The sequence below is a fragment of the Tachyglossus aculeatus genome, chromosome 24 (genome assembly GCF_015852505.1).
Source record: "Tachyglossus aculeatus isolate mTacAcu1 chromosome 24, mTacAcu1.pri, whole genome shotgun sequence".
Lineage (NCBI taxonomy): Eukaryota > Metazoa > Chordata > Mammalia > Monotremata > Tachyglossidae > Tachyglossus > Tachyglossus aculeatus.
The window spans coordinates 16,687,657-16,700,374 of record NC_052089.1 but is presented as its reverse complement, the minus strand read 5'-3'; the positions used below and the strand labels follow the sequence as shown (position 1 = coordinate 16,700,374).

The following is a 12,718-nucleotide window of genomic DNA, read 5'->3' as shown; positions in this document are numbered from 1 at the left end:
GCAGTGACGATCAGAGGAATTGGTGGCAGAGGAAGCCTAAATCCCCTTAAATCAGGGTATGATCCTACAAAGATTCAGGGTGTACATGTCCTGATGCTTGGCATCCTATCACACCAGCTAAATTACTTTTCTAGGTGCATGTTAGCCTGTGGAAATTTCCCCTGGTGACGCTGACCTGAACAGTGAAAACAGTTAAGGTGTTCATTGCGCTGGGGTAGATACAATCAGATCATGAGACTCACAGTGTGAAGGGGAGGGAGAACAGTCAATCAATCAATGGTATTGAGCACTTACTATGAGCAGAGAACCATACTAAATGCTTGAGAAAGAATAAGTATACAAGAAAGAACAGGAATTTAATTTCCATTTTCCAGTACAGATTAGGTACTTGACTTGGCCAAGTTCACACAACAGGAAAGAGGATTTAGGTCTCCACATTCTCAGTCTCATGCTTTTTGCCAGGGAACCCAGAGAATCATCATGGCTTAGTGGGCAGAACACTGGCCTGTGAGTCAGAGGACCTGGGTTTTGGCTCAGTGGAAAGAGCCCAGGCTTTGGAGTCAGAGGTCATGGGTTCAAATCCCAGCTCCGCCACTTGTCAGCTGTGTGACTTTGGGCAAGTCACTTAACTTCTCTGGGCCTCGGTGACCTCATCTGTAAAATGGGGATTAAGACTGTGAGCCCCCCGTGGGACAATCTCATCACCTTCTAACCTCCCCCAGTGCTTAGAACAGTGCTTTGCACATAGTAAGTGCTTAATAAATGCCATTATTATTATTATTATAATCCCATCCCCTCCACTTGTCTGCTAGGTGACCTTGGGCAAGTCACATAACTGCTCTAGGCTTCAGTTCCCACATCTGTAAAATGGGGATGTAGGCTGTGAGCCCCACGTGGGACATGGACTCTGTCCAACCTGATTATCTTGTATCTACGCCAGTGTTTAGTACAACACCTGGCACATAGTAAATGCTCAACCAATACCAGTAAGGAATGAAAACAAAACCCTACATTCCGAAATGCTTTTGTAAATAATGATAGTTCTCTTAAATAATAATTACTTATTGCCAACTTCTAATCTATTGAATGTGGATTTCCATATTTCTTCATATGGGGTTATCATGCTAGGCTTTTTAAAACACCAACTTCCGTGACATGTGGTGAGAGGATCTTAAACCCTCCATGGCCAAGTCTTCGAGTGGGCTGGCTTGGGTGCTTTTCCTGCTACGAGTAGGGAGAATTGAGTGTCTGACTTTACTGTTTAATATAAAAGGTGCTACTTGTACACCATGCAGAGAAAGCACACCAGGCAACAATCTGCACTGCCTGGATTTCATGGTGTTTAAAAACCTTCTGTTCTGTGTATCAAATATGAAATGTTACAAACACAGTTATGCCATTCAGGATGTCCTCGGTAATTTGAAGTTCATTTTGTATTTACAGACTCGATTGCACTTTATATGCAAATGACTCATTATACTTTAGAAAAGCAGAATGTTAATTTGATTAATTTTTCATCTTAATTGAAACTTATGAAATGTCACCTGCCATTCAACCTACACACCAGTTGTAGCAAAACAACAAACATTACAAAGAGGTAAAGCATTTAATTTCACCTAATCACAAGACAGATATGACAGATCTCAGTTCATGCCCACAGACATGCTGTGTGCTGAAAGTTTTCAAGTTTTTATTCTGTTTTTCCTCTCCAGTGAAACTCAGAATACAGTCTTGGGCCAATTTTTAATTGGTTTTATTAGGCTATTTTTTGTTTAATGTAGAAGAAATGGAAAGAGGTCATTGCTTTGTCCAAATCTTTTGTGGCATATCACATTCCCATAATTATGCTGTCCCCTTTCAAGTAATGTATCTTTTTGTGGTATTTGTTAAGCACTGTGTGCCAGACACTGTTCTTAGCCCTGAAGTAGATAAAAGGTAATCAGGTTGGACACAGGTTATGTTCCATGTGTGGCTACAGTCTTCATCCTCATTTTACAGATGGGGTAACTGAGGCACAGAGAAGTTAAGTGACTTGGCCAAGGTCACACAGCAGACAAGTGGTAGAGCCAGGATTAGAACCCAGGTCCTTCTGACTCGCAGATCTGTGCTCAGTCCATTAGGCCATGCCTTGGGGAACGTTAATGATAGTAATGTTACGTGTCTTTATGAGTGTAAAGCATTGCATGCTCTCCTGGTAGGGAACTCAATTTCCTATTCAATATGGCTTTCTTTCTTCAAAGCTGAAACCAGTTGGCAGACAATGTGCATAACAGGCATATGGAAGGATTAAGATACAGAAGTAAGTAGATACAATTAGACAGTAGGTTTACAATTCTACAATTGCTTAACACCCTAGTTCCACTTTTACTCATCCAATTATCACATCAGACAAGTGGGGTAAGTCAAAAATAGAAATCAGATGAGAAAATAAAGTTTCGTGGGTTTTTCTTGAGATCACTTGGGTCCATAGGAAGAGATATTTTTCCCAGTTGGAAGGAGAAGCTTCAGAAAAAAAGTGTTTTGGGTAATGGGAGAAAAGTGGCAAAATATTAAGGGAACAATATGAGGAAAGAAGAATTCAATAGGGGTTGGGGATTTGGGGGCAAAAGAGGAGAGAGGATGCAGCAAAGGTTGTTTTTAAGGAAAAAAATTGGTGGAGAAATGGGTATATTAAAGGGAAGTAAATAAAATAACTGGATATTGTGGAAAAATCAAAGGAGGAAATATGGGGGAAAATAAGCCTTCTCCTAAGATTCTTCAATGTTTTATCTTTTTTATTCTCCCCAAATGAAAAAAAATTGAGCATAAAATATATTTTTGTTTTGCAGAGGTGTGTGAGTGTGTGTGTATGTATAGTATGTATGGATTCTGTGATCTCATAGGTTTGCATTTTTCCGCTGGGTATACAGTGTTTTTCTTGCTTCTCACTAAGCAATTTTTCAATGACCTTGTGTAGGGTAAGGTAAAGTAGACAAGTAACTACTATTTGTCTAAATAGCATAATACTGTGTTGAGAAAATCTGAAAATACAAAAATTAATAAATGTGAGAGATATGCCTAGCTGGATGAAAAATTTTATTATTACTATCTTTAGACTATACTCTATCTTTTAATTGATGTTTATAAATAGCTTCCCTCCCCGTGGTTATGGAATATAACATTTACCAAACTTCTTTTTTGATGGAATTTACATATGGCACATCAGGATGATTAAAAGCCAGCAGTCTTTTCACAGCATGGCAAGAAATAGGATTTGATTTATCTTCATGCCTCGCCTACCACTTGCTGTGACTGTACTTTTGAAATTTTAATATTCTCATTTCTCATAAGGAGTTTGTTATGTAAAATATTATGTAAATAACTTTTTAAAACTTCTATTCTTTGTTCCTTCTATTTCTACTCAATAATATAATTTTAAATGATATGAGGAAGAAAGCATATTTCGTTTTTTTGAAGGGGCAGGCAATATATGTTCCTCAGAGAGACTGTACTGAAAATAAGACCCAGAATTGTAGACATTCCAATTTATAGAAGAATACCAAAATAACCAAGGGTGTGACTTTTAACAAGTGCCAAATCATCATAAATATAATCAGTGTGGGTGGTATTATCTGCTCTGGCATACATTAACTCTGTTACTTCTTTCTTTGAAGAGGAAAGTAGGAGATTAACAATGTGAGAGTTATTAAAATGGAAGCAGGTAGAGCTTTGAATTCTGGATGAGGTTGCTGAAATGTATGGAACAAGCACAAACTTTTCAACCCACAAGGCAGAGTATTGATTGAACAAGTAGATGGGTCCATTAGATGGTGTGCTTTTTAGAGGACATTGCAGTGGAATGACAAGAGCAATGGGGAAAAAGGACTTAGTTGGGCTCTGAGGTTAATTTTTTTCGATGTTTTTTTTTCCTACATTCTAAAGGGTTGAAGCTTTAACATTGTGGCTTTTTTATAAGAACTGACCTGGCGGAGGAAGGACTGTACCACAGTTGCATCAGATGTCAACTGGATTTCTTCATTCTTACTTTGGTATGGTTGGTGGCAGAGGTCAAGGGAATTTGGAGCACCTAATTGGCTAAGAACCTGTAGGAACTATGGCCCAGTAGTCTAGCTGTTACTCTTCACATTTTGCAATGCCCGTGTTTTGAATTGTGAATGTATTTACAGGGAGCAGTCCTCTGATCATTAGTCTGGGTATTGGCAGGGTTGCAATTAAATAGTTGGAAAGGGCTGTATATGTAACTACTGCCTACTTGTTATTGGGCAGCCATTTTGTGAGCTCAGGGTTTTTTTTGTGTTTTTTTATTATTATTATTTGTTAAATACTTATGTGCCAGGCACAGTAGATACAAGATAATCAGGTTGGACACAATTCCTGTCCATCACAGAACTCACAGTCTCAATCCCCATTGTACAGATGAGGGAACTGAGACACAGAGAAGTGAAGTGAGTTGCCCAAGGTCACACGGCAGACAAGTGGAGGAGCCAGGATTAGGCTCCAGATGCACAGGGACCTTGACTATTAGCATTACTAGATAAGAATTAATGAGGATAGGGCTATTAGTGGTGATGGAGCTCCGCCCAGTTCAGCTTGCTCCCGAAGAAGTGTTTTGAGGGCAGGCAAACAATAAAAATCATGGTCATCATAATAATAGATGTTCCTCTAGACTCTTTCTCTAGTTCCTCTAGATTGCAAGATCAGTTCCTCTAGACTGTAAGCTCTTTGTGGGCACGGAATGTGTCTGTTTATTGTTATAGTTAAGCTCCCCCAAGAGCTTAGTATGGTGCTGTGCACACAGTAAGCTCTCAATAAATATGATTGAATGAATGAAGGAATAATAGACATATTAAGGATTTAAGGGCTTTGTTCCAGCGCTATGCTAAGTTCAGGGGTAGATGAAAAATGATTAGATACAGGAGAGGGAAGTAGAGGACAGGTGAGGAGGTATTCACTGGCCCCACTTCTCTGCAGGCCTGGGGCCCTCCTTCCCAATAATAATAATAATAATAATGGTATTTATTAAGCACTTACTATGTGCCAAGCACTGTTCTAAGTGCTGGGGAGGTTACAAGGTGATCAGGTTGTCCACGGGGTGGGGTGGGGGGTGGTCACAGCCTTAATCCCCATTTTACAGATAAGGTAACTGAGGCCCAGAGAAGTGTGCCTGAAGTCACACAGCTGACAAGTGGCGGAGCCAGGACTTGAACCCATGACCTCTGACTCCCAAGCCCGTGCTTTTTCCACTGAGCCACACTGCTGAGTTTAGGATCTCTCCTGAGCTGAGTGGGCCAAGGCGTTGGTACTCACTCTTCTCCTGCACCCTTACCCTGGCAACAATAGGTGGGGAGGAAGGATGTTATGCCAGTGGTAGTTGAGTTACTGGGGAAAAAGATGTGTGCTGTCCAGCTGTGCATGAGGTTGCTAGGCACAGTACTAAGCACAGGGACAGATACAAGATCATCAGGTTGGACAGTCCCTGTTCCACAAGGGGCTTCACAGTCTAAGTCAGAGGGAGGAGGATTTAATCCCCATTTTACAGATGAGGAAACTGAGGCACAGAGAAGTTAAGCGCCTTGCCCAGCAGGCAAGTGGCAGAGCAGGATTCAAACCCAGGTCTTCTGACTCCCAAGCCCATACTTTTTCCACAAGGCTTCGTACCCTCTAGTAATAATAATAATAATTATGATGGCATTTATTAAGCGCTTACTACATGCTTACTCTGTTCTAAGCGCTGGGGAGGTTACAGGGTGATCAGGTTGTCCCACGGGGGGCTCACAGTCTTAATCCCCATTTTACAGATGGGGTAACTGAGGCCCAGAGAAGTTAAGTGACTTGCCCAAAGTCACACAGCTGACAATTGGCAGAGCTGGAATTTGAACCCCTGACCTCTGACTCCAAAGCCCGGGCTCTCTCCACTAAGCCACGCTGCTCCTTCAAGGCACGGGTACATAGCGGGGCTGCCTTGTGGGCTGTTTTGGGGGACAGTGGGAGCATTGGATTAATCCAGTCTTGCTCTGGTCCCTGTGCTTTAGATTCTAGAGGAACAGGGACATTCAGAGAGCTTTGGTTGTTAAGCAAAGAGATGGATCTAAAAGTTTCAATTAGTTTCAGAGGCACCGGTGCAATCGAAATATTGCCATCTAAACAGAAAATTAGATTCCAGTGTTTCAATTGCTCCTAATGTGTATTGTTCTAATATCGATGACCTTGTATACGGTATAGAGAGCAATTTAATAGCACAGTATTTTATTTTAATTACATTTTAACAATGTTTGTACAGGGCTATGTGTTAGCTGGATGCCAAAAACTATTTCACTGTAACCATGGTGTGTGTTTTTTTCAGTAGTCCAAAAGAAATTGAATTGTAACTAAAATAACTGGTTTTTTTTTAAGTGGGATTTAAAATGTTTTCTAATACAGCATTTTATGCTGACTCGTGGAGAGTACGCCAAGAATTTCACCATAGAAATTAGTGTTTCTGGGACAAAAGAAACATTGTCAGAAGAATTTCGGTGAATTGGATCATGCAATGATGTAGGTAAGGGTCATATAAAAACTATGTTATTATATGCAAGAGTTCCGGAGTCAACCACTGCCATCCCTGAGGAATGTCCACTAGCTATTGCCTTGCTTCTCACCAAGGAATTGTATAAGTAGGTCTTGGGGTAGGAAATTGGGTGATTGGGCTAGGAACAGCAGTGGACATAATCCAGAAAATTTCCAGCCATTGTTCTTTTGAAGAGATTAACCATGAGCTCAATGGTTTATAGACTTGGGGTCAAAGGCAATCACTGTAAGATTGTCCTTCTTGACTGTAAGCTAGCTATGGGCAGGGAATGTGTCCGTTATACTGTTATACTGTACTCTCCCAAGCATTGAGTACATTGCTAAGCGCTTAGTACAGTGCTCTGCACATAGTAAGCGCTCAATAAATACGATTGACGATTGCTCTGCACCCAATAAATGTGATTAACTGATTGACAGGGCAACAGTAATCCTGGGCAAAGGCAGAAATGGTGCCTTTTGTGGTCATTAAGCATTGGATTTAAAGACTTGTTTTCAGTTTGTGGAGGAAGATCTTGTCAAAAGAGACTTCACAATTCATATACTGAACTGTGACCATCTTTGCTGGCCTGTTGGTTGTCAATCTTGATACCTTTTTCATTCCTTTTAGGCAATTCCCTGCTGAGTTTCTAAATTTGGCTGGGATCTTTTACATTGTAAGTTGTTTCTTTGATAGCTTTACCCAAATTTCAAAGGAATGGACTTCCGTAAACAGTTGCATTTGACCTAGTTGCACTCACTTGATCAAAGATGTTTGAGACACTTTACTGGATTGATTTTTCAGCTTAAAAATCATAGTAATTTAGAGCAACGAGGCTGTACCATAGAAAAGTTATAATTTCTAGAAACAGGGGCAAATAAAATGTAAATATGTTTTAAAGAGCAAAGTGTAATTAATTCAGAATATTAAATTTGATTTACCAGAAGTTTGAAATAAGCAGTTGAAACATCAAGTAGCTGATAGTATATATGGCTGTAGCCATCATGGAAGATAACATATGTAAAACCCACAGTTACCCATTAGTGTGTATGTATTTCCTTTCCTTAGCATTTATGTACTTTTTATTTGTACATTCAGCTATTTATTCACATAGCCCATCCTGATGGAGTTGCATCGCTTCCTCTGTTCCTTGTTTCTTCCTCCCATACGTTCTGTGTGTAAATATTATTTTGTCTGTGAGTCTTCTGCATTAAACTGTAAACTTCTTGAGGGCAAGAATGTCTCTGGCTTCAGTTCACTCCCAAGTGCTTAATACAATGCATTATCCTAAGTAATAGTCATTGTGATATTTGCTACGTGTCAAGTACTAAACTAAGTATGGGGAAAGAGACAAGATAATCAAGTTGGATGCAGCCTCTGACTCACACAGAGATCACGGTCTAAGGGCAAGGGAGAACAAGTATTTAATTCCCATTTTGCAGATGAAGAAAACAAGCCACAGAGAAGTACAGTAAAGTGTTTAACCAAGGCAAATGGTGGAGCACTTAATAAATATCATTTATTTACTGACCACCTTGATTAAGGTCGTCTTTCACCAGTGCCTTTTTTTTTTTACCTGCAAAGCACGTCATAATAATAATAATAATAATGGTATTTGTTAAGCTCTTACTACATCATCAATCGTGTTTATTGAGCGCTTACTATGTGCAGAGCACTGTACTAAGTGCTTGGGAAGTACAAATTGGCAACATATAGAGACAGTCCCTACCCAACGGTGGGCTCACTGTGCTAAGAGCTGGGGTAGATACAAGATAATTGGGTTGGACACAGTCCCTATCTCACCTAGTCTTAACCCCCATTTTGCAGATGAGGGAACTGAGTCACAGAGAAGTGAAGTGACTTGCTCAAGGTCACCCAGCAGACCAGTGGTGGGATTGGAATGAGAACCCAGGTGCTTTGATTCCCAGTCCTGTGCTTTTAACACTAGACCACAGTGCTTCTCCCATGGGCACAGACAAGAAGTAAGAGAACATGACAATGTGAATCAGTGTACAGAAAAGGCAATAGGACAGGATGATCTCCAGACAAATCATTCCATAGTATTTTACAGAGGATTGTGCAAAACCCTTGGTAGAATTCCAGGGTCCTATAAGAAATACTATTTGATTAGTTCACCCAAAGACACAATGGAATCAAATTAATTCTGTCATTCACAATGTTTTGTGTTTGACAACTGTGAAATATATGTCCTGCTTTGGGCTTTTAAGTAATAAGGATAATGATAATAAAAAGACAAACACACAATTTCCATTCAACAGTCCATCTTATAGAAATAGAGCATTGAAGAACTTGACATTCAACCAGACATACACAGTCTGAAAATTTTTAGGAAATAGTCTTTGCAAACCTTGGTTAAAGTGGTCTTTGAAACTACAGTAGAGAGAAGTAGAATTGTAATTTCAGAAATCCAGTTTTGCTAGGTAAAATGTCACGCTGGCATTGGTTTGATATAGTGTCACAACATCGGCTATTCCTTTGCATATATTTCTTTTGTGCTAAGTACTTACAATTTCTGGCATGGTGATTTCATACCATCCAAGTTCCTATTTATGATTGTTTGAATTTCTGTAAATTCTTTGAGGACAGGAACCATGTATAGCAATTTATTGGATTGTACTCTTTCAAATGCCTAGTACAGTGCTCTGCCCACAGTAAGGGCTCAGTAAATATCATAGATTGATCGTGTGAAAATGACATCATGTAGGTATTTAAAAACTCATGCTCAGTGGCGATTTCTCTGGGCTTGATAGTAATGTATTATCAAACCAGAAATTTAAAAATTCTATTCATGTGCTTTTCTAGCCAAATATGAATCATTTAAGAGATATTAATATCCTCAAAGGACTTGTATTTTCTAGCAAGTGGAGCTGCAGGGCTGCTCTCCACTTGCCTGCAGGATAGGTGTTTCAAAGAGCAAGATGTGGCCAAAGAAGCCCATCTCACAGCCTCTGCCCCAGAATCAGTTCAGTGGCTAGCGTGAACCACATTTTGTTCCACTCTAGGCCCCGGGGCTAGTGACTGCATTGGTGCCAATATGGATAGACAAAGCTGGGGTGAGTGGTGTTTCAGGGAGGGAATATAGCTAACCAGTGAATCAGTGGTTTTTATTGAGTGTTTCATATGCGTAAAGCGCTGTACTAAGTGCTTCATTTCTCCTGGTCTCACACTTTGGGGCCTTCTCTGCTGCAGCTGAAGTCCAGGATTGGGAAGAGAAGGGATATGAAAGGATGGTTGGGGTGGGTGGTCAAAGCAATGAGGTCCAAATCTACCATGCCATTCTTGGGAGTAGGGTTTGCTCCTGTCCATGGATAGTTCTGATTTTATTGTAGCTCCTTTCATTTTTATATAGAAGACTCACAGAGGTCTAATGGAGATACACTGTCTTTCTTGCTAAGCTTTAACCACGTTGAAGAGTCATTGGTGGTTAGTTGCTTAAATCAGGGGGCTTTCTTCCAGGGTATATGATGTTAATATATTTTTCCTTAAATTGTTCACTTTGCAGATAAACAATTCATCCTCAGTTGATGGATTGTCTAAGGTTGTTGATTAAATTTCATTTAAGCCTCTATAAACATAATATTTCTACACGGCAAAGAACAGTACTGGGCCATGGAAGGATTGTCTGTGCCTTAGCTCTAAGCATTCAGACCTGGTGGATTGTCTTTGTCCTGCAGAACGATGAAGATTGCAGAGTGTATTTACCATTGCTGAGAGACTAAATCATTCTCCTTGGGAAGTTTAAGACATTGCTGAAAAATGAAAGCTTGTCAAACCACATACCAGGTAGACACAGGCATTGAAACCAACTTCCCTTACCCCCACCACTGCTATGGGTCTGCTCTCTGCCCTCGGGACACTCCCCTTTTTTTGCCATAAAGCACTATGCTGGGTCTTCCAGCAGGACTGATAGTTTTCTGCTGAATTATGGAGGGCAGTCTAACTAATGCAAGAGCTGTTGGGATTCCCAACAAAGAGAGGTCATGGTGTTGTTTCTAACTTACCCTATAAAGAGTTACCTGAGCGGGATTGTGAGGCGTCCTCGTGATTTTAGCTCACATCCTTCTAAATGTTTTCTTTCTAGCTATTTTCAAGTTTTCTGGGCTTAACTGGGAAGCATAAGAAACAGCTTTTAGAAGCACAGTACATCTATCTCTTTCCCTCATCTGTTCTCCTTTGTGGCGTGCACTGGTTTAGGATCGAGGGCCTCAGAACACCTGTGTGGGGGTACTAAAATAAATGTAGTGCCTTTTTCAAGCACAGGTGATCCAAATCCATCGTAGCTGATAGCTTGCTTGAATTTGCAGAAATTTTGTACAGTTTGCTTAGGGTTTCAGTGATTTTTCTCTGTCTGGGCTTGATGTATTTAATGCTGTGACCTCAGAGATACCCTGGCAGAGTCAGACATGTTTAACTAATATGAAACTGCATTAGCCCATGGCTCTGCCTTGGGACAAATGTGTGCCAAGCTGGCCAACGTGAAGTGGAAATTCAGAGCCGTGAGAGCTTTACAATCTAATTAATTATTTAGATATTTCAAGGGGGGAAGAAAGGTCTAGAGCCTCCAAACTGCTATTCGCAATACATTAAACAATTGGAAGAATAATAAAGGAAGAAAACGAAAGAGATAAAGCATTGTCCTGCTGTCTAAGATATGTGGGAGGTCATTTGAGGTCTAAAATTAGAAGTAGCCTGGTGACTTGAATCTAATTTTGATGCTGAAGCTTATCAAGGATGCAAATCCCTATTGAAATGGTAGCAGCAGCAGTATCTTCTCTGTTGTTTAGCTTTATTTCTTCCTGAGGATTGTAATGGCTTCTGAGCTTTCCTACTTGCAGCCTGAATTACTTTCAGTTTATTACAAGCCCTGTGAGCTTATAATTAAAAATCCGCATGTGAACATTGAGGAGAAAGGGGTCTAATGACAAAAGTGACAAACATGAATTTATTAAAACTAGGTCATGTTAGACATTGTAATGGTCTTCTTTGACAGATCTCCTGACTTAGGAGATAAAAGGGATGTAGGACTACAGCAGGCATGGATTTTAGCAAGACGTTTGTTAGCAAGACTAATAGTTGTCCATATATTAATTGGATAAATAGCAGGTAGGTAAAAAGAGCCTGAATTAGAACTTGGGCAGATAAAAGAGAGTGTGAATAATCAATAAATGTAAGCTCTCCAAGTAGGGACACAGGAGGGAAATACTCAAGGGGACAGTATTAGATCTGGTTTAATATTTTTGTTAATGGCCTCCTAAAACGGGTCAATTCATCAGAGGAATAAATTTGCTGACACCGGAATACAAGTAGCAGGAAGCTCAAATGATTAAACGAACCACAAAGCAACCTGTAAAATAATCGCAATGGACTGAAAGTAATGGGAAGAGCCTTTATGTTTCTAAACAGATAGCACTGGGATTGGAATAGCACCATATGTGTACAACCTCAGGAAGCAGTCATAAAGAATATTCCCCCAAACCTCCTACCCCAAAGAGAGAAATGAGGGCTATACTTTCCTTCATTTTCCTTCACGCTTTTTTCCCTGAGCTGAAGGGGATTATTTTAGCCCTTCTCCCTGCCAAAATCCAGGGCAGCAAAAGTCCTCTCTTTTTCTCTTTTCACTTCCTTACCTTTCTCACCATCAACTCCCCCCCACCCCCACTTCCTTCCATTTATGTTTCATTCATTCATTCAATCGTATTTCTTGAGCGCTTACTGTGTGCAAAGCACTGTACTAAGCACTTGGGAAGTACAAGTTGGCAACATAGAGACCGTCCCTACCCAACAGTGGGCTAACAGTCTAGAAGGGGGAGACAGACAACAAAACATATTAACAAAATAAAATAAATAGAATAAATATGTGCAAATAAACTACAGTAGTAAATATGTACAAATACATATATTCATTCATTCAATCGTATTTCTTGAGCGCTTACTGTGTGCAGAGCACTGTACTAAGCGCTTGGGAAGTCCAAGTTGGCAACATATGGAGACGGTCCCTACCCAACAGTGGGCTCACAGCAGGTGCTGCGGGGAGGGGAAGGAGGTAAGGTTTCCTCCATTATCCCTGCACCTAGATAGCTAAGTGCCTACTTTGTGCAAAGCATTGGCCCAAATTTGCAGGTGAAATTTAAACATGGTTCCTGGCTCATAAGG

The 12,718-nt window shown here is 40.3% G+C and overlaps 1 protein-coding gene across 6 annotated transcripts in view; it reads left to right on the top strand.

Moving 5' to 3' along the window:
* CADM2 (cell adhesion molecule 2) overlaps window positions 1–12,718 on the top strand; it is an 861,189-nt gene that overhangs the window by 446,656 nt on the left and 401,815 nt on the right. The window lies entirely within an intron of this gene.